The 20,852-nt window shown below is 51.3% G+C and overlaps 1 protein-coding gene across 1 annotated transcript in view; it reads left to right on the top strand.

The window, feature by feature from the left end:
- The window catches only part of Pcp4 (Purkinje cell protein 4), a 49,579-nt gene that overhangs the window by 179 nt on the left and 28,548 nt on the right, over positions 1-20,852 (top strand). The window lies entirely within an intron of this gene.

The raw sequence follows: 20,852 nt of genomic DNA, 5'->3' as shown, positions 1-20,852 counted from the left end.
GGCAGGGTGTGGGCCATCAGCCCACCTCCTCTGGGGGGCAGCAGGGTGGTTGCTGGGGCAGAGGAGTCATCCGTCCTGTAACGATTTCCCTGGGTGCCGGTGCACTGGGCAGCTGGCTTGGGAGGGGTTTGCAGGCACTGGTTAAGTTTGCAACTTTTTAAAATCAGCCTTGGACAGAGATGGAGTCCTGGTTGGTGCCCATGTGATGCTGGCTTTGGAAAGCGCTCTGGGTTTAGACCTGGACCGGGAAAGCGGGTTGTTTCCTCCCTGGGGCAGCTGTGTGCTGCCTCGGAGTTTCGGGCCACTCGTGGGGAGTAGCTAATTTTAGTCGGAAAGCGGCTTTTCCGAATCCGTGTGCACCGAGCGGGGTTTGGCAGGACCGAAGCATTGGCTCCAGGGCGGGGGACAGCCCGTCATCGCCCCTGCTCCTCGCGAGGCAGGCTGGGGGCTGCACCGTGCCATCCTCACTCGGCCAAGTCCGTTTCTCTTTCCTCTTGCTTGGCACTTAAATGCTTACTTTTAAAGCTCGTTAACGTCTCTGTGTTTATAATTTTTTTAAAATTTGTTTGACAGATGGGTGATCTTTTTTGGGGAGTCTAGAGTAAAATTAACAACTTCAGAAATAAAATGCTTTCTCACGGCTTCTCTCTCTCTGTCGGGTGATTTGGATGTAACAGGCTGAAGGGAAACGCACTGTCAGATTTGAGAACAGATCTGAGAACGAGGCTGGCAACGGGGGCAGCAGCCGAGGGAGGGGAAGGTGGACGTGGTGGGAGACGAGAGGTCTCCCAGCAACCCCAAGCCAACATCACAGGAACAACAGCAGCCAAACAGCCAGTGTTTGCCTCCAGAGCAGGGTGCCAAGTGCCCCCACAGGCATCCCCTGCTCCAAGCCTCCGGGCCACTGTGTGCGGTAGGGGCCACTGCCATTCCCAGTTGACAGATGCAGAAACTGAGGCCTGTAGCGTCCTAGTTCAAGGTCACTGGCTCGTGAGTGGCAGAGCTAGGACTCGGCTGCGATGCTGGGTCGTCACCAGGTGCACACAGAAGTGCAAACGCCTGGGGCATCTTGGACCACTGGGGGCAAGGAGAGGCCAGCAGGAAGAGGAGGGTCTGGCAAGGTGGTAGGGCCCTGAAATAAGCAGGGACAGTGGGGGCCAGGGGCCGAGGCCTCTGTTCCCTGTGCACTGGGGGGAGGGGCTGTCTGCAAGACTGCAGGGAGGTTCCTGCTCACCTGTCTCCCAAAGCAACCAGAAACAGATGGTTTCCCTTTGCAGACCCCCTGGATAGCTCCCTGTGGGAGGAGGGGTTGGACAGCAGCCAGGCTGGGCCCCCTCTTGGATACAGGCGGCTGCCTTGGGGCTGGGCTCAGTCACCCCCTCCTGCTGAGGCTCCTGCCCAGTGGGGTCCTTACAAGCCTCCCAGGTGCTGGGCTGGATGGGACTCTAGCGGGGACCCTGTGTCCCCGAGGAGGTCTTCACTGCACTTCTGCTGAATGACCCTGCTCTTTACAATCGGCATGGAGCACCAGGCTTCCAGGTCCAAGCTCCGGTGTGGACAAATGCCCTCGCCCAGAGCCCACTCTGTGCTCAATGACTGGCTCCGCACCTCAGCCTCTGACCCCCTCCTGGCTGGGCTCCAGGCTCCTGGGCATGGGTTCAATGCAGAGCAGGAATGTCCTTTCACTGGAGCTTAAATCTACTTAAAACATTTAATAAAGTGGAACAGAATCTCCTGCTGTCTAGGGCCCTGGTCCCCCTCCCGAAGCTCTCCGCAGTTGGATGAATTCAATGTTGTGTCTGGTTCTAATAACTCTCACGCAGGAATGGACTTAAGAGGAGCACTTATTTGCTGTGTGATGGGTCACTCAAGGGGGCCGCAGCCATGACTTTGGTCAGATGTTCCTCCAAGCCCAGGGTTTACTGAGTTTTAAGAGCCACTGCCTTGGGCTACTGGGTATAGTGGCCCCCGCAGACTCCCAAGCTCACAGGCTGTCCCTGGAGCCAGTGAAGAGCCAGCTGGGCAGGGAGGACCCCAGGGCCAGTGTTCCCTGGGTCTGGCCCTGCACTTCGGGGTCTTCTGGCCTTGAGGAAAAGGGGGAACAGCAAGTAGAGCTGGACCCAGCTTTAAACGGGGCAACTTCTACCTCACATTAAGCTCTTCCCCTGGAATGGCATTTTGGGGTGACTGGCATGTGATTGAAAAGAGCAGCTCAACTAGAGCGTGGAAATAAAGTCCAAATTTAGGGCAATGAGAGAGCGGAGGTAGCTTGTGGGGGCGTCTAATTTACATTTTGGTATTGAAGTATGTCAGATGAGCCTGGAGCAGTTGGGAGATGAACAGAGGGATAATTTAGTAGGGATCAAAACGCAAGGCTGAGGGGATTACCAGACAGAATCCCCCCCCCCGCCCCAGGCCCAGCTTTCCAAAACTCACACTCCTCCCCCAACACTGGGCTCTCTACATGCACGGGGTGGGGGGGGCTCTTTTGGTTCTTAGCCACCTTATAAAAGGGTCCTGGAGACGAGAAGTCCCAGGTTCTCTTTCAATGTCTGTTATTTTAAGTTGTTTTCTAAAAGAATTAACTTACTTATGAGGGTGGGGAGCAAGATTTGAAAGGAGGAAGACACATTTGGAGAGGGTGTGAAATGTGACACACCGGTCACCTGTCTGGGAAGGCCTGCGTCCTGTTCCCTGTTATATAAGACTAATATCTTGGTGGCTACTAATTAGTCTTGAGACTCCCGGGAGGAAAGCCACCTCCCAGCCCGAGATTCCCTGTCTCTGGCTCTCTTCTTGCTTTGGCTGGGCGAGGACAGCGCTGTTCTGAGCCAGGCAGGGAACCTTTTTCTGTCTAGACCCTTGGCCATACCACAGGACGAAGGCTCCTAAAGGCACGGTTTGAAACGCCAACAGCATAAGGGCATCTTTAAAGACACGTTTGTCCTGGGCTCCAAATTGGAAGGCTCTGTGGTCTACAAGAAGACATACAAAAAAGCAGAGATCACCAGGATGTGGAGGGAGGCGCTCAGCTCACACTTAAACCTAGGGGTGGGGCAAAATATTTTTGGCAGGGGAGAGGGCGGCACAGTTCCTAGTGCGGAGAAACTCTTATGCAGCACTGGTTTGGGGTGTCTATGGTCAGCTATCAGGTAACCTGGTGAGTGGCGGCTTTGAGAATTGGATTGCAGGGTTGTGCTGAGGTCTCCACTTGCTGTGGTGAGCTGGAACCTGTGCTGGAGGCTTGGTGCGGGGTCTTTGAGGCCCCGGGTGCTGCGGACCAGTTGCTAAGTGCAGTTCCAAGGGGACTGCACCAAAGGTGTGTTTTGCAACTGGTCCCAGCGGCCCAGCAACAGAAAGGCAGATGACAACCCAGTTTCTCTTGAGGTTTTTCTTTTGCTTTTCTCCTCATTTAGGAAAAGAGCCACGAGGACCCAGTTGGTTCTGGTGACCACACGGTGACAGATACTGCTCTAAGTGGAACCATTCCATCTCGCCAGACACCAAGCGCAACCAGGGTTCAAATTCTGACTTTCCCTAGCAGGAAAGACGTGGAAACTAGCATAAAACTATATTTGCAGGGCTGGTGATCTTAATGGATTGCCATGAAATTTACTTCCCCATCCTGCATTTTGTTAATGGATGTCGAGGGATTAAAAAGTCTGGCTGTTTTTCTCCTTTGAATTCCAATGAGGAAAGAACGCAGGCTGTACCATCGCTGTTTTCTGCAGAGAGGAAACTTGAATAAATGACTCAGTAGATTTCGTTAGAGGCTGAGTAGACTAGTGTGATCAAGATGAAGAGGAAAACCTTTTTAAAACAAATTTTCTGTATTTTCAGGGCACACATCTTGTGCATTCTCTTTTGACCTGCTAACACCCCTCCTTCGCAGGGGTTTTTGGTGGGGGGAAGGCACCCCAACTTGCTTGTTCTGCAGCAGTTGGGTGCACTGAACTCTTTGAACACACTCACAGTATTGCAAGCCCACACTTCGGGTTTCTTATTAATTCTGCATGACTTTCTGGAAAGAGCTTCCTACTGAGGAGGTTTTGGGATTACACACACATAGGCTTGTATTCTGTTTGGCTGATGGCTTCGTATTAAAGAGCATGCAGGTAAAATATTTATCAATTTTATTTTATTGACTATAAGACTTTCCCAGACTATGAGCTTTCCAATGGACAATGTTATGTCACTCCCAAGTAGCCCAGGGTGGTCCCCAGTTTATTCCAGTTCCTAAGTGAGTTTATGGATTTCCAAGAGTGGATTATTCATTGGTGGAACTGTGTCCCAGAACCCCTTGTCTCTGAATGCTGAGATTTGCCTGTGGGGTACACTGCAGAAAACAAAGGCTATTATTTTGTTTTTAATTCCTGGGTTGATATTATTTAAATGAGAGATGGGTGGAGGGGTCCAGGCGCACACTGAATGCTCTCATGGTAGTAAAGGAAAATGAGAAGATAAGAAGACTCAGCATGAAGAACTCTTAACGTTTGGGCAAATGTCAGAGAGAAGCTAGTGCTGTGGAAGCCCTGTGGAACTCATACCCCGTGTTTTGCGCTGCCTTGGCTGAGACCCTTCAGGTGAGGGTGGAATTCACAGAAAGGGGCCAGAGCCACAGAGGCAGAGCCTAGGAACCTCTGGAAAATTGATTTGCTGTACTGAAGTAGAAAAGGAGTGTGGCCAAGACCGGAGGAAAAAGGAGCTAAGCAGCCTTCAGTCAGGGAATGCTCCAGGGTCCCCGCCAGCCAAGCTGCAAATTCAAGAAGGCTGTAAAACACACCCAACATCCAAAAGGCTGTAAAGCACACCCAACATCCAAAAGGAAGTTGCACATGTAAATATCTTAGCAGTTAAATTAATCATCAATGGTGTTCATCATGTTAATAGTTAGAGGGAATATTTCAAATTATATTGAATATTTAAATACTTAATTTATATTCGAAACAGGCCTAGATGAGAGAGATGGATGCAAATCTGCTCTCCCAGGGATTTTAAGACTAAATTGTGTGTCTGCACCCTGCACAGGGGCAGGGGTGCCCCCACTGCTGTCTCCCCAGTGCACCCTATTTACCACGCTTCCACACTTTGGAATGAATTGAGGTTGGAGCAAAGGTTAGAAATGAGTCGCTCAGTCAGCTGGGAAGAGGAGCCCTTTGAACGGATGGATGATCAGGGAATCTGCAGGTCTTATTTTGTGCCCTAAGCAAAACAAGCTCTCCACATCCATCAATAGCTGCACCTATAAATTCAGCTTCCATCCCGCTTTTGCTTTATGTGACTGATTCAGCACCAGTGACACATGGCAGGCATCAATCTGCCTGAGGACTGTTGTGCCTTGGAAATAGCTCAAATTTATGTTTCAGAATTGCACTGAGCGGCTTCTCATTCCATCTCCGAAAGGGAAACGCCGTCATGTGTGTGACACAGCCACCGGACAAATCCATCACCCATAAGCACCGTGATTTTATGTTCCTCTCTTGATCTGCCGCCTTCTAAGTAGAAGGGAGACGAACTAGAGTCGGGAAGAAATCGCGCGCCCCATACAGGACGCGAAGGGGAAGGGAGCAGAGGGTCTGGGGTCTGACCTGTCCAGTGAGGCCATTTGGCTCTGAAAGAGGAGGGAGGCCTCCCTGCGGGGTTTCTGCCCCTGCGGTGCACACAGACCTGGGCCTGAAAAGCCCAACACACTTCCATTTCCCACTCGGGGACCAAGGGGCTGGGACCCCAGCTCTCCTACTGAGATCTGGACCCGTGGTAGAGCACTGCGGTGCAGGAAGTGGGCGTCTGCCCTGGCCACTGTGCTCGCGGCTCTGCCATACTCTAAGGAAGCGACTCGTCATTTTAATGTCATGCAACCCTTGCACTCAGGACCCCAGGGGCTGACGATATTCATGCACGTTTCTCTTCATCAAGTGAGAGTAGCAATAAGGCAAGGAAATATGCTCCCCTTCTTTACGATCTCCTTTGTTTAAGTCGGTGTACCTGTCAGTTCACTGAGTGCTGGATCTCAGTGGCAAGCTAACTAGGGGAATACGCATGCTTTAAAATTTCAGTCCTCTGTCTGTACCCTTATTCAGTCGTACCACTGCTTAGGGGTTGTTAGAAAACACAACTCTTCTTCCTTGAGCCTGGCAAAAAACCTAACTGTGTCTAGGGTCTCTTTTTCTAAATTGTAGGTCACGTCACACTTTGAGTGCGCAGAAATCCCTGATGCCACAAAGTGGTCAGTGTGGGTCTGAGAGTGGCTGTGCTGGGGCCTCCGGGGTACTGCATTCTGTCTGCAATGGTGCAAGCACACAGTGGACAGCAGCCTTGCCCAGAAACTTCCAGGTGGACAGGAGACTGTACTGAGCTGCCTGTGACAATCGGATCTCCTTATATGTTGTGCCTTTGTCACTTTCTGCTGCTGGGACACAATGCTTGATCCCCACAGGAGCAGAAGGAGGAGGAGGAGGAAGAGGAGGAGGAGGAGGAGGAGGAGGAGGAGGAGGGGGAGGAGGAAGAGGAGGGGGAGAAGGAGGAGAGGTTTATTTCAGTTCACAGTTTGTAGAGGTTCAGTCCATAGACTACCAGATGCTTAGCAGGAGGGTCTGGCGGAGGCGAGTGGCTCACCTCATGGCTTCCAGGAAGTAGGGAGAAAAGGGAGGCGCTGGGGAGGGAGAAGAACCCCTCCAGGCCAGGCCCCAGTGGGCGCTTCTTCAAACCAATGGGCCAATCACTATTGAGTATCAAGTCCCAGGATCCAGTCACCCCGAGCCCCACCTATGTGTCTGAGGCTTTGGGGGCCATCTAGATATGAATTGTCACAATGCAGCAGAGTGTAGGATGGAAATAGCAACAACAAAACCGTAAACAGCATGCCGCAGTGAAACCATGAATGCCGGCCTGACAGGACTTCATCTCTTCGCTCAGTGCGACCTCTCCTCTCCCTTTGCTGACTTTTCGGCAGTGAGCGCTCATTGCCCTGACAATGACCGTGCGATCCAGCTGGTCAGTCTTTTGCACGGACTCGTCCATCCACCTCCAAATCCATGGCTGCAAGATGGTCTGGCGCCCCCAGTGGTCAGGATTCAGATTCTCTGGAACGCGGGATTCCAGAGGTTTCCATAGCATCCCCCTCATGGAAAAAAACTTAAACGTGTTTGCACAACCAAAAAAAACCCCTCACATGCTTAAAATGTTGCCATTTGTTTTTGAATTGTGTGTATGAATGTATCGATGGTTGTATTATAAAATACAAAAAATAAGCCTTTAAAGGAACAAGGACATGATGGATATGAGCCAGGCTTTAGCTGTCTTGCTGGCTGTAATGGTTTTGTTAACTCCAATCACGATGTTAGCACATGACTTGTATTTGGGGGCTAATTATTCATGGGAGCCTTGGAAATCTGCTACTCGATGCTCAACGGCAACAGTGCCTCTAGTTCTTCCTGGGTATCAGTTTAAGCCTTCCTGGAGCTCAGTGAGACCGCAGGGTAGGAGAAAGGTAGTTGGTGCCTTGTTTGTGCTGCCAGCGTCAGTCTGTTTCCATCTGTGATTTTACTCAGAAATTTTAAAATAGTGGCTAATAACACATAGAAACTTACCGTGGCAACCACATCTGTGTGTCTGGCTTGGTGACCTCAGGGTATTGGCACTGCTGTGATATAGGGCTCTAGGTGTCCTCTCCTGGGGAGGCGAAATTCTGGCCCTGTCCCTCTGCCCAGCCCCAGGAGCCCCACACCACTTTTTTTGGACTCTGTGACCTTGACCTTGGAGGTTTCTAAAGTCAGCCAGGGTTCAGCCTTGCGTCCCAGAGGTCACCATGCAGGGCACCTGCCCGCCAGCAGGAATCTTGAGGCCCTGGGACACACGCACCGTGACCTCTGAGGGCAGGTCCCCATTGAGGATGGCAGGGACACTCCCCTGTCCCAGGATCCTCACACTTTTTACCCTGTGATATGATGTCCATCCGGATCCATCAGGTATTAGTTCTTAGTGAACTGACTTTTTATTGATCTCAGATAGTAAGAAGATACAAACAGGAATTCTGAGTCCTCTTCACTCTGCAAGACTTGACAGGGGGCACTTTTCAGGGCAGGGCTGCCAGTCCCCAGGGCACCCTGAAGTTGAGCAGTCTGCAACCCGTGCAGCTGAACATAGTGCCCCTGCCCCTGCCTGGGTTGTAGTCAGTCTGCTTAAGGGACCTCGGCATAGGAAAGCTGCTGTTTCTACCTGCCCCACTTTGGGTCAAGGCTTGGAGGAGGCTGTATTTGTCATTCATTTAAAATGGCATTTATGTATGCATGTATGTATTGAATAGGACCTCATTATATTTCCTAGGCTGGCCTCAAAATTCTACACTCAAGCCATCTCCCTGTCTCAGCCTCCTCCTGCTGGGACAGCATGCATGTGCTATTGAGCTCAGCTCTGTCTCGAGGTGGTCACTTCAAAACCAGGGGCCAAGTGGACCAAAAGTAATCTTATCCCCCCTGCCCTCCAAAAACTCAGAGCTCCTAAGGAAAAGCCAGTCTCAGGTTGTCACCACTTTCTGTCACCTACTAAGTTTCTCGTCTCCTGTCATGTTCCGGCCCTAACCCATTTCCCGTACCCGCCCCGATTCCACCTCAGCCCTGGATGAGCAACGCATTAAAAATAAAACAGTCCTGGATATTTTTTGTGGTCTTGAGTGAAAAGAGAGCTCACGGAAACCCAGGCGGGGCCCTTTCTGCCTGAAGGACTCCGCCTGCTTCGGGAAATCAGTTCCTCCCCACCTCGTGTCCCCAGCTGACACACACCAGGGCTGTTACTGCTGAGAAATAGTTTGTGAACAGCACGGGGGTGTGATGTGTTCTTCGGCCTCAGCTGGTAGAATTTCTTTGACCTTGGGCGTAAACTTCCAGGGCTCACCTGCCCGCATCTCTCTGGATAAGGGGAGCACTCCGAGCCCCAGGTAGAAGACTCTCAGCAAACATTTTCTCAGACAGAGTGGGTCCTGTGGACGGTTGCCTCCTAGCCAGCAGCCTCGCAGTCCTCGGTGTGCCTCGGTCCTCGCTGACAGGGACGTTGTAAGAGTCTGTCTGACCCACAGCTGCTTCTCCCCAGGCCTCATGTAGAACTCACCCTGCAGAAGAGCCTGGCTGAGCTGGGCCTTGTGCTGAGTATCCCTTAGAGAGTTTGCGAGCTACACAACATGGCAACATGGTCTAAAATTACTGTGTTCTGGGGTTGCGTGGAGATGGTTCTGTCCTGTGTGTCAGCCATGTGACAGCTAGGCCATGGTGAAGTGGTCATGGCCAGGCTGGGGAGGGGAAGGGGACCAGGTTGGGAAAAACCTTCCCCCAGGGCGGAGGAGGGATGGGGCCCTGAAATTAGCACCCCAACCGCTGCCAGGGATCCTAGGTCTGGGTTAGAATCGCCTGAAGTTTGCTAATGGATGGATGTCTGAGTGGTGCTGTGTTTAGTCTTTAACTCCTTAGTGATGCAAACGCCTGAGAAATATCGGACATTTATCCATTCTGAAGGTTGGGCTTCTACTGATTTCTCATATCTTTTTTTTAAAAGTGTGAGTCAAAAAAATCTTTTAAGTAAGTTGGGAATAGGTCACATGAGGACAGTCACTAATACTTTTTGGAACTGTGATTGTTTTAAAGTTCGCACATCCTGACCGTGAGACATGTGTAGGCGAAGTCATGCATGTCTGGGCGACCTCTCCTGTGTCCGAGTGTCAGTGCACTGTGGAATGGACCTTGTCAAGGCACTTTGGACCTTGGAGCCCGGTGACTTCTTACTGATTATTATTATTTTCTTCTCTTTGGAATTTGTTCAAGAGATGGACTCGCCTGTATTTATAGCCCAGTTCTCACATCTGTATAAGTCCTGTCAAAATATCTAGATAATGCAGTGTCACATCTCAAATATTATTTCTGGCATTGTTCTCTACCTCAGGAATGCAGGCGATTTCGCCTCTTCTTGAAGGAAATTTCTTAAAATAGATACAGCAATTTGTCAAGCATCTCCACGAGGTCCCTCCTTCAAATTCATAGCTATTTTTTCTTCTGTATTTCATCTTTTCCATCTTCAAAGCTGATTCATTCCACTTGGAGGACTCTGTATTATGAATTTTCTTGTCATCGTTTTCTTGCTGAGTTCTTACTGAAAGCCGGAGCTGGCTGAAATTCATGTAAGAATTCCCCCACAGTTGAATTCTGGAAGAGGACTTTGAATTTCCACATGACAAAAATAAAAATGCAGCCTCCTGCAACTCTAGAGTCTGAGCAGCGGCCTCAGGGGACTCGATGTCTACTTGTGGTCCCTGAAGAATTCCCCGGGGGCCGAGGTGGGCTGAGGCCGAGACCTGGACACAAGGGAGCATTCCGTCTCCCCACCCCAACCCTGCCATCCACCCACTCTGAGCCGGTGCAGGTGCAGGCAGGGGTAGAGGGGGCAGGGCGGTGGGCTTTGTGGAGCCCAGTGAGAAACACCAGCACAGTGCCCTTGTTCATGCACTAAGAATTCTAGGATGGTGACAGCAGAGAACCAGGCCTCATCGGGCCCTTCTGAGAGTGAGGCCTAGCTGACCACCTAGGTCGCTCTCCCATGTGGGCAGGAATGGTTGATACAGGTGGCCTTGTGGCTTTACAATAAAGAAAAGGCAAAGAAACCCAGCTAAAGAACCATAATCGTCACCTCGCACTGGCTGGTCCTCTCATGGACAGCACCGTTCTTCCTGCCAGGGCGAAAGTCCTGGTACTACCTAGATGCCCCCCAACACTCCTGTGTGCTCAGCGGTGGGCCTTATGGAAGGGGAGTGGGCCCCGGGCCTAGATCTGACTCGCTGATGGGAGGTAGGGTCTGAGCAGAAGTGAGGGGTCACTGGGGGTGTGGCGGCTCCCTTCCCAGTGCCCGTCCGTCCTGGGAGCTGGCCAGCCATGGGCTGAAAACACAAACCAAAGTAAACCTCTTCTCCTTCAGGCTGTGGGTGTTGGGTACTTTGTTCCAGCGGCAAGAAAGTAGCTAAGACAAGGAGGCTCTTGGAGCAACCCAAGTCTGACCACAGCAGTATACCGAGGGTCCTTCCCCGAAGGGTCCTGACCACACCAAGGAAGCCCCAGCAGCACGATGCAATGGCACATCAGCTTGTTCAAGGGCCACTTGGCTGACCCCGGGCTCTGTCCTGATGAATGAAGTCATAAAATCGATGAAAACACACTTGAATGGGTGTGACACTTATAGCTGTGTGTGTGTGTCCAAAGGTGATCTAAATGCTGAACTTCAACCTTGGTGTAGAAATTTCCCCGAATCATGGTGCTCACATCCTTACTTAGTGTTGGATATTTAGTCCCCTGGAAGCTTTCCACGACCAACTGCTTCCTGCTACCAAGTCTTTAGCCCCCCCCCGCCCCGCCTGTTTCCATCAGCTGCATGTCTGGAGGACTCGGGGTGCAGATGTTTTGCTTGTTCCACTTGAGGAACATCCCGACTCCTTGAGTGAGAGAAATGGCCCCTTGGAGATGCAGGATCAATTGTCTGCAGCAATTTGGTGGTGTGAGCTCCCACCGTGCATGAAGGCCCCATCCCTGGAAGACGAATTTCAAGTAAATTAGAACTGGGTTTCTCCAGCAGAGGATAAAGTTGTGGATTTCAGAGGGGCTGGAACGTGACATGGAGAGCAAACCTGCCTTCTGGAGGAGGCTCTCCCGTGGGGCAGCCGCTAGGTGTGGCGGGCGGGGATGGGGTTTTCTGGGGAGAGCAGTAGAATTTTCACCTCCTAGCCAGAGGGGTTTCTCCTGCCTTCCAATCTGTCTCAATCGATATTTTGAGCCGCTAATTTAGGACAAAACGTCCCCTTGCTTCCAAAAGAATAGACCTAAGATTTCTACTACTTTCTGAAGCTATTTTCATTTTAGTTGAGTGATGAAAAAAAGTCGGCAATCTGGCTGTTTCTTTATTACCAATAAAGAAAGTCTCTGGGTTCAGAAGCTCGGAACACCCGTGCCAGAGAAACTCATTTACCATTGTACATGGTCAAATAAGCCCCTGCATTTCACTACAAGTCCCTGCAGGCAGCCTGGGCGCTAGGTTCCCCTGGAAGAGTGTGCACGGGAGAGATGGGAAACTCCTCAGGCCTCGGAGCCAGGGACTGGGCAGTGAGTGCTCCGGAGAGGCTGCCTGTCCCATTCTCGAAGGTTCCTGACACGGGGACACAGATCAGTATGAGAACAGACTCTGCACACTGCAGGATTAATCCTCAGGTCCAGGAAGCCTTGTGAAATGTGTTCGTCACATCTTTTTCCTACAGTGGCCCTAACATGAGCACGTTCAGGGTTTGTGTGACTGTCGGGGACACCGGCAGGCATCCTTGCTTTAAAAAATAAAAAATAAAAAAAAAAAATAAAGTAAAGAGGGGCAGGAAGTGTGGTTCCTGCTCAGCCCCTAGGTGAGCAGAGATGTCTGTGCCTGTGGTGGCAGGGAGTGCCCTTAAGGCCAGATCCTTTGTCTTTCAAATCACTGTTCTCACCTCTGAACAAGAGGGGCTCCACTAGTAGGTACCTTGACTCCAAGGTGGTCTCCCAGTTCAGATCCACCCACTTCAGCAGCAACGCCCTGGGGAACTGAACCTCTCCACATCCCAGGTTTAGAATCTGTCCCCCAGGATCACAGCTGAACATGGCTCATTGGGCTGTCTCTGCGGAGTGTTGCTGGGCACATGTAACTGTTTGCAGCTGAGCGCAGAGCCTCGAGCCGTGTAGAAGCATGGTCCACTCCATTGGCCCCACATGCAGGTGTGTCCTTTATCATCCCCTTTTTTGTTTACTTCATGAGGAAGCCGAGTTCAGCATTGCAGTCAGTTCAGCCATGAGGCAGCTGGAGTGACCAGGTGCTGGGTCCCAGTGAGCTGCTCCCAGCCGGCAGCCGCGGATCATCCTTTGCCTTCACTTGATGGTGGTCCGTGCAGGGAGGGATGGCAGAACAGGATGCTGGTGCTACCGTTGGTGACTTCTTTCTCTGTCATCGAGGGCGACCATGTGTGGGTTTTCTGGCTGCATGCCAGTTCCTCTTGAAATTCAGAGATGCATTCCAGGTCACATCATTCCCAGAGGAGCAGCTGGGCATGGTACTTGTACCAGGAACCTTATGTGATAGGGCTTATTATTTTGCTCTAGAAAACCTTGTGCCTTAGCCATCTGTACAGAAAGTTTGCCCTACCTGAGTTAGTTATCGCACGTATCTGCTGTCATGTTTACCCTTCCTTGATACTTTCCCGTCCTGTTTGCTACCCTTGGCATCTGGCTGGTCACCCACAGGTCTGGAAATAGTGAGAGGAGGTGTGTCTGTCTGTCCTTCTGCACTCTGTGTGCGCTAGAGGATGCATTCATAGACCGGGGTCCCCTCTCCTCTGTCTGAGGGCCCTGCATCGTCTGGTCCCACGCTCGGCAGCTGTTCTGGAGAGCTCCCGGTCTTCACGCCCGCAGCCTTTACTCCAAAGTCCTTCCAAGCAAAGGATGCAAGTTCAGGGCTGGTGGAGGAGCAGCGTTTCTGATTTATCGTTCACCTGAGAGAAATCCACCAGCTCAGAGGCTGAGGCTCTGAGGAGTCCATGTCTGCCGTGGTCACTGCTGGTTTAAGGTCACCGGGCAGAGGGAGCCTTTTTTATTACTGAACGTTGGGTCGAGTGCGATGGAAAAGAAGCCAACCCTTCTCCTTCTGAGCTGGTTTCATCATTTCTGTGCTGTCTAACTCCCCCTAAGGAACATAACCAGCAAAGCGGGCACTTAGTTCTCACAGCCCAGTGAAGCAGGCAAGGTTTTACCCCATTTTACAGAAACAAAAACTGAGGCTCTTTGAGGTTGCTGACCTGGGGTGACAGCTGCTGTCTGCATTGCTAGCCTGGGATATCTTGGTGATTTGTTTCCAGGACTTTTATTATTTTTCTCCTTTTTTTAGAGTCAGGTTTTATGAAGTTTATATGATTACACACAGTGGAGTTTACCTTTTGGGTTGTACAGTCTGTGAGTTTTGAAATTCACAGTCTTATAATGGAGACAGGGGATTTTATTTCCCTGTAGAGTCCTTTCTGTGCCTTGCAAGTCTGTTCTTCCCTTCTCCTGGCCGTAGAGTGCACCTCAGTTACAAGCACTCTCCGAATGATGAGCCCAGTGTGGTCCTTACACCAATACACTCCGGTGTTCCCACCATCCTGGAGACCTGCACGTCAGTGGGTCCTGCAGACTGGCCTCTGCTGTTCGCTGGTGATTCATCCCAGGACCCAAGAGGATTTCTGAACCCTCAGATTGTACTGAGCCTAAAGTTTTCTCCTGTAATGAGCAGTGATCACAACACATGGTGAATGTTTAAATTTCCAAAAAGTGTATTACAGCCAAAGGTCACCGCCACAAGCCCCTCAGAGCCGCTCAGCACAGGAGACCTGTGTAGGAAGCGAGGGGCGTGTTTGGAAGGGGATTCATGTCAGTGTGTTTTTTACTCTAAAAAATTTTCTAATTTAAAGATTCACTGTATTTTTTGATCATGCCGTGTTTGCAAACTTATGATAAAGTTTATAAATTGGGCCCAGTGTTTTATTAATAATAATTAAATCAAAGAAGTATAACAATGTAGTGTAATGAAAGTTAGGCACATGTTCTTTCTCTTTGTCTCAAATATCTTAATTCCTCACCAGGCTGCAGAAGTATTTTAGATGCCCGCTGACCACGGCCATTGAGCCTCAGAAAGTGAACTGTCTGGTTAGGGCCACTGGAATCCCCATGTGCTTTGCATGAATGAGTATCTGGAGTACGAGAAATTGGGGATGTGGCCAGAGAGTAGCCGCTGCTCTCCTGTCTCCTGCCCCTTCCGAAGTGGACCCAACAAACACCGCCCTGCCCTGTGTGTCCTGGGAGAGCAGGGGGTGGGGGCATCAGCTGCCTTGCAGCCACCGAGATCGGAGCCCTGACCTCAGCTCCATCACCTGCAGGGGCTGCTTGGGCGGCCACGCTAGTGGCTGCAAGACTTCCGCTTCTGGCTGTGGAAGCAGCTCAGGTGTGTGGTCTCCTGAGGACACTTTTGTCCTTTTTATCCCAGCGCCACCGTCCTGCTGAGGTGCAGTGTGGTCCAGGCGAGGACACAGGGCAAGCTGCAGCTCCAGACACAGCTCCCGAGTGTGTGCTGCCCACATGGGCTGCCTTTCCCTGACACCAGCTCTGTCACTGCAGGGGACCCCGAGCAAGGCCAGCCTGGGCCTTCTTTCCTGAGTGTGACTGTCGCTCTGCGTGGGGACAGCCATTGTTCTGTATGCTGCCCACAGCAGGCCTGAACGTCCCATGGGAAGGAAGTGTCGCACAGGGGACCCAAGCATAGAGTCTGTCCCAGGTCTTTCCTCAGCACCCATCGGGGTCTCATCCTTCCACTGTGCACCTGTGTCCGAGTTGTCCCTTCTTATGAGGACACCAGTCAGAGTGGCCTTAGATCTGCTAATGGCCTCACCTTACCTTGATTACCGTAGCAAAGACCCCACCTGCAGTAAGGCCACAGTCTCAGGGCCCAGGGCTGAGGGCGTCCATGTGGGAAAGGGTATCATTCAGCCCACTGCACTGCTAGAGTTGGGGTGACTCCTACCCGCTTCGAAGGGCGCCTGGATCCTTCTAAGCCCACTCTCCCCTCCCCTCCTCTTTCCTCCTCTCCCCTCTCCTCTCCTCCTCCCGCCTCCCCTCCCTTCTCTTCCTCTCCCCTCTCCTCTGGTCTCTCCTCTCCTTCCCTCCCTGCCCTCCCCTCCTCATCTCTCTCCTTTTTCTTTCTCCCTTCTCTTTTCGTCCTTTCATTATTAGTGCACATTAACTGGACAGCACAGGGTGTGGTGACATTTTACGTGTGTGTATAACCCACTTTAATTGCAGCCATCTTCCTCTCCTCCTTCCCTTTCCCCTTCCTCTCATGTAATGCTCTCCTTTCTCCTTTCCTATCACACCCCATGCCACATATAACAGAAAATGTGCAGTTCTTGCCTCTCAGAACCCGGCTGGTTTTGCTTGATCTGCTGGTCTGCACTTCCACCCGCCCTCCCGGGAGTGATGTGGCTCACTCTTCTTTATGACGGAATGGTGAGGCTCCATTTAGCATGTACCACGCTCTGCCCATCCGTTCGTCCTGGCAGCACCTGGACCGACTCCATGGCCCGGGCGCTGTTCAAGGTGCCTGGTTAGCATGAGTGTGCAGGCGTCTCCATCGTGCAGTCCTGACCCCTAGGTGTGTGTACCAGGAGAGTCCTGCTGGCCACATGGCTGTATTTTCAGTGTCTGGGGTCCCCACACTGACTGCCACAGTGGCCATGCTGACTTACAGTCCCACTTGTGGGGAAGAGGGTTCCTTTCCCTTGAATCTTCGCCAGCATCTATTATTTTTTGTTTACCTGAGAGCCGCTCTGACGGGGGTCAGAAGGAATCTCAGCATAATTTTGATTTGCATTTTCCTGGGGCCTAAGGATGTTGAACATTTTGCATGTAATTATTTATGCCATTTATTCTTGAAGAGAGGAGAGGGCAACACACACATCAGCGTGACGCTTGGCTACTTTGATGGACAAAGCCAGCTTTCACAGCTGCCCTAGGCACAAGGGCCTGATAACCAAGAGCACTTTACCGCAGGTGAGAGCGGCTGTGTTGTCAGATCTGTGACGTTAGAGGGAGAGAGGCCCTTTCAGCTTCATGTACACCTGTTGTGAAATTGCATGGTGTGGGACCGTTTATAAGATGGAGATGTGTGTGTGTGTGTTCGCATGGAAAACAGACGGACAGGAAATAGCCTGAAGGTTTCCTGTGCCTTAACTCTGGCTGGGGAACATTCGGTGGTCTTGGTTTCCCCCTGAAGTGCGTACGTTCCCTCATTTCAGAATGATCACATCCTAACCCTGAAGCCAGAGAAACAACATCCTCTAATTTAAAAAATATGACTGTGGAGGAAAGCATAAAATTAATTTTAGTAAAATAAACCATGAGCACCTGAAAATTAGGAATTCAGAAATGGTTCTCAGAAGCACTGCTGTGCCAATTAGTTTCTTTCCATAAAGGTCAGGATGACAGTGCCAGGAACTGAAGGCAGAATTTGAGGGAATTTCACCCTTTGGGTCTTCCAGAGGTGACACCTGGAGGACCGAGGAGGAGTTGGAAAGGTCACCGTGCTTGCCGTTGGAAATCTCATCGCTTTTGCAAATCACCTTCTCTCTTTTAAACCCAGCTGGAGTTTCCTTTTGACATTAATTTCTATACCTTAGGGATTAAATCAGTGGTGCTTTCAATGCCCTGCCTTCAGAATGGTACTAGGAGAGTCACAGACAATTTAAAACATCGGGCAAATCTGGTCTCTTCCGTTCTTATCAGAAAATGCTGGCCTGGAAGCCTCTACTGCTCTTCAGACAGATGTGGGGCTTTGATTTGAAAGGCACGTTTAATGAGGTACTTGGATGCTCCCAGGGAGCTCCTGCCTAATCACTTCTGTGCCCCAGCACTTGGCAGCCAACGCTGGCCAGCCCAGCTGTCACTCTATCTCTCCGAGCAATGGCTGTGGTTTTGCTCCCCGATTCCTTAGATTCTGGTCATCTAAGAGACACACGCTCCCTCATCAGTAAGACACGACATGCGACACCAGGGCACGGGCCACTTTGCTTCTCACAAACACTGTGCTCAAGAGAAGCATGGGCGGCTCGGCGGCTGCTTGCAGTGTGGTGGTCACTCAGTTCTCTCTTGAGTGGGAGGCCGATTCTGCAGACTGTGGCCCCCAAGCCTTTCTGGTCCCCCAGTGCAGTGTCCCACCATGATGCTTCCCTGTATGTATGGCTCAGCTGAGGAGTGGCTTGTGGAGATGCTACTGTTTTGGGGGAGCCAGAAATCCTTAAAGTGTGCAGCCTGGGGGAGGACCACATGGGAGCAGATGAGAGCTGGGGCTGGACGTTGGGCAGCACTTGTGAAGGAGGGTGCTGAGGCCCTGGGAGTGGCCGGATGGTGCTTTCCTTCTTTTGAGAAACTTCTGCCTCTGTGTGGCTGCCAGAACCAGAAGAGGCCAGATGCTGGGACAGTGGACAAAGTGCCAAGCAGCCCTGTGGGAGGAGGGCTCCACTGTCTCCATGCAGAAAAGCTGTCCACTGGGAAGCTCCGGACGCCAGCTCCGGGAACCTTGGGTGCCGGGGAGGGAGTGCCTTGGTGGCCAGCTCCCCTGTGGGCAGCAGCAGTCAGAGATGATCATCTCTTCTTTTCAGAGGGAGGGCATGGACATCATCAAGGGGCTCCCCAGCCACAGACAGCTCCCCTCTTCCTCTAGACTCTAGAACCAGGTGTTAGGGTCCCTGGTGTGGAGGCATTCTTGGCTAGGAGGTCTTCCTACCACCCTGGCTGGCCAGTTTTGATCTCCACCTCAGCCTCCAGGTTGGGAGCAGCCCAGGCCAGAGAAACGTGTCTGAGCCTCCATTAGACTCTGTCACCGTGCGCTTCACAGCCTGCATTGTGGGGGTGAGGGTGTTGGACTACTGCTCACCTGCTTTTAGAAGGAAGAATCTTGTGCTTCTGAGTCTGGGAGACTCCAGTGCCCTGGCCTGGGAGTCCCCTTGTGCAGCACCAGTGGCTGCTGGACGCCAGCTGTGAGCCCTATTCCTTCACATCCACAGGGCTTGGCAACCTGGCTGGGAAGGAAGGTGTCTGCCAGCCTGCAGTGTCCCTGGGATCCAGTGTCCCTCACCCTCTGCAGACCCATGCCCTGCCTGAGTGTCACCTTTCCTCCTCAGCATCTCTGAAGCCGAATTCATGGCTAAAGCTCTTTCCAGGGTTTGATGGCCAATGGGACAAGTCTACCTGGGGGAGGAGGAAAGGGAAGGGAAGAGGTGGGGTGACCCGGAACCTCACTCCTTCAGGATGCTGCTCATTCCTTAAGGTTTGGGGGCCTTGAAAGAGCTGGTGCTGTGAGCAAATACTCTGTTAAATACCCGAGTTAAATACTCTATAGTACAGATTTGTTTTCTGAGATGCTATGGGTGTTGATTCGCAGAGTATTTTACTTATTTATTTTGGTCTTTTTGAGACAGTTCTTGCTATGCAGTTCAGGCTGGCTTGAGCTCACTTTGTAGCCCAGGCTGGTGTCGAACTTGCAACAATCCTCCTGCCTGAGGCTCCCCAGTGCTGGGGTTACAAGCATGCGCCACCATGCCAGGCTCACAATTGCAATTTGCATCCAAAATTGAAATTTGAATCCAAATTTGGATCCAAATTGCAATTTGAATCCAAAATTTAAGCGACTGAAATTCATTTTATGTTTATCTCCTTCAGCATCATCTAAGAGAATAAGTGAAATCTCTCTTAATGAGAACTTGTGCTTCATTTTAAGATGGAACTGTGTGTACTCGGATGAATGATTTTCCAGACAAGCATGGCCTGTCTCATGTTCTGGATTAGCATTAATAATGGAATGACATATGACCAACTCACTGGTTTTCTGGTGTCCAAGTATTACAGAGTCATTCTCACTCCAGTAGTCTAGAAACCATGACATAAAAACTCATAAAATGACAGCAAGCATTCTTAGCATTCACTCCTGGCCCATGACGTAATGAAAGGGTTTCCACAGCTGTACTGGGTTCGAGGGATTTTCTCATCCCTTGAATTCCTGGATTTCTTGAACCTTTTACTTACTTAGGGTCAAGCTACCCTGTAGCCCAAGGCTCAAGGAACCACCAGTTATGCCAATCTTTCTTTATAATTCTGATTATCTTGTCCATCATAACTTCTCATAGTATTTTTTTTTGTCTTTTTCATTTTTATCAGTACCAGGGACTCATAATATTTTGACTTTTTAAAATATCGCATTAAACATTGTTTACCTTGGCTCCTTTTGGGTGCACCCTTACATCCTGGGGAGAGCAAATGCCCGCCTCACCTTGCCCATCTGCAGCTACTCTGAGAACACAGTGGTTTGGTTATGGGTTTCACAGGGAAGAGCAGGGGACCGAGCAGTCACGAGTCCCTGAAGCTCCGAGGCAGCGGAAGCAGGATTTTCAGGAAGCCCCATCTGAGGGTGTTTGTGATATCTCAGCTGTATTCAGGAAGCCAGCACATTTCCTGTGGGAGCCCGCACCGCTGGGCCATGGTGTTACTGAAGTGTGGGCACTCTTGGTAGTTTAGAGGCAGACGTAGCCTGCTATCTGTGGAGGGATGGGCCAGAAGTCAGCTGGCTACCTGGAGCCTGGGGTGACGTACTCCACGTGGTGAACACCTGATCCAAGGAGGTTGTCCATGGCTTGGCAGCTTGGTTGAGGAAGAAGCCACCCAGCCGGGTTCATACACTGAGTCAGACACCTCCTGGCTGTCACTGCAGACCCTATGGTGGAGGATTTGTGTGGGTGGCCAGCTTGGCGTGGATTCCAGGGTTCAGGCAGTAGCTTAGGGACTGCCTGTCACCTGCTCACACCAAACACCTCCACCTGCACCTTCACCGCCTGGCCCGAGGCTTCGTTATTGACCCCTGCAGATGCCGGGTGGGGACTCAGCTCAGTCCTGAGGCATCGGCAATCGATGCTCTGTCATTGCCTTGGATCCGTGAGGCAGGAGCAGCAGATGCCGCCTCTGCCTTCCCCCCATCAGGCTCTTTCCTCCCCTACCTAAGCAGCTTTTGGGGGCTACCCTAGAACCTGTATGTGGTGGACCTAACAAGGTCCCCGGCACAGAGCTCCTCCCCTGCTTACAGCCTCTTCCCGTCCCCCCCACACTGCCTGTAGCACAAGCAACCTCGGCCTCAGGCTCTGCTTCCTGAGAAATACAGGCAGAAACATATTCTCTGTTATTTTTCAGCGGATCTTGGCACAGTGAGGCTGTCAGGAAAATTTACTTCACAAA

This window comes from Cavia porcellus, unplaced genomic scaffold (genome assembly GCF_034190915.1).
Source record: "Cavia porcellus strain 051 isolate PalLab524CR breed Dunkin Hartley unplaced genomic scaffold, mCavPor4.1 scaffold_15, whole genome shotgun sequence".
Classification (NCBI taxonomy): Eukaryota; Metazoa; Chordata; class Mammalia; order Rodentia; family Caviidae; genus Cavia; species Cavia porcellus.
Note: the sequence above shows the minus strand (reverse complement) of the source record. Positions and strands in the feature narration are given on the sequence as shown.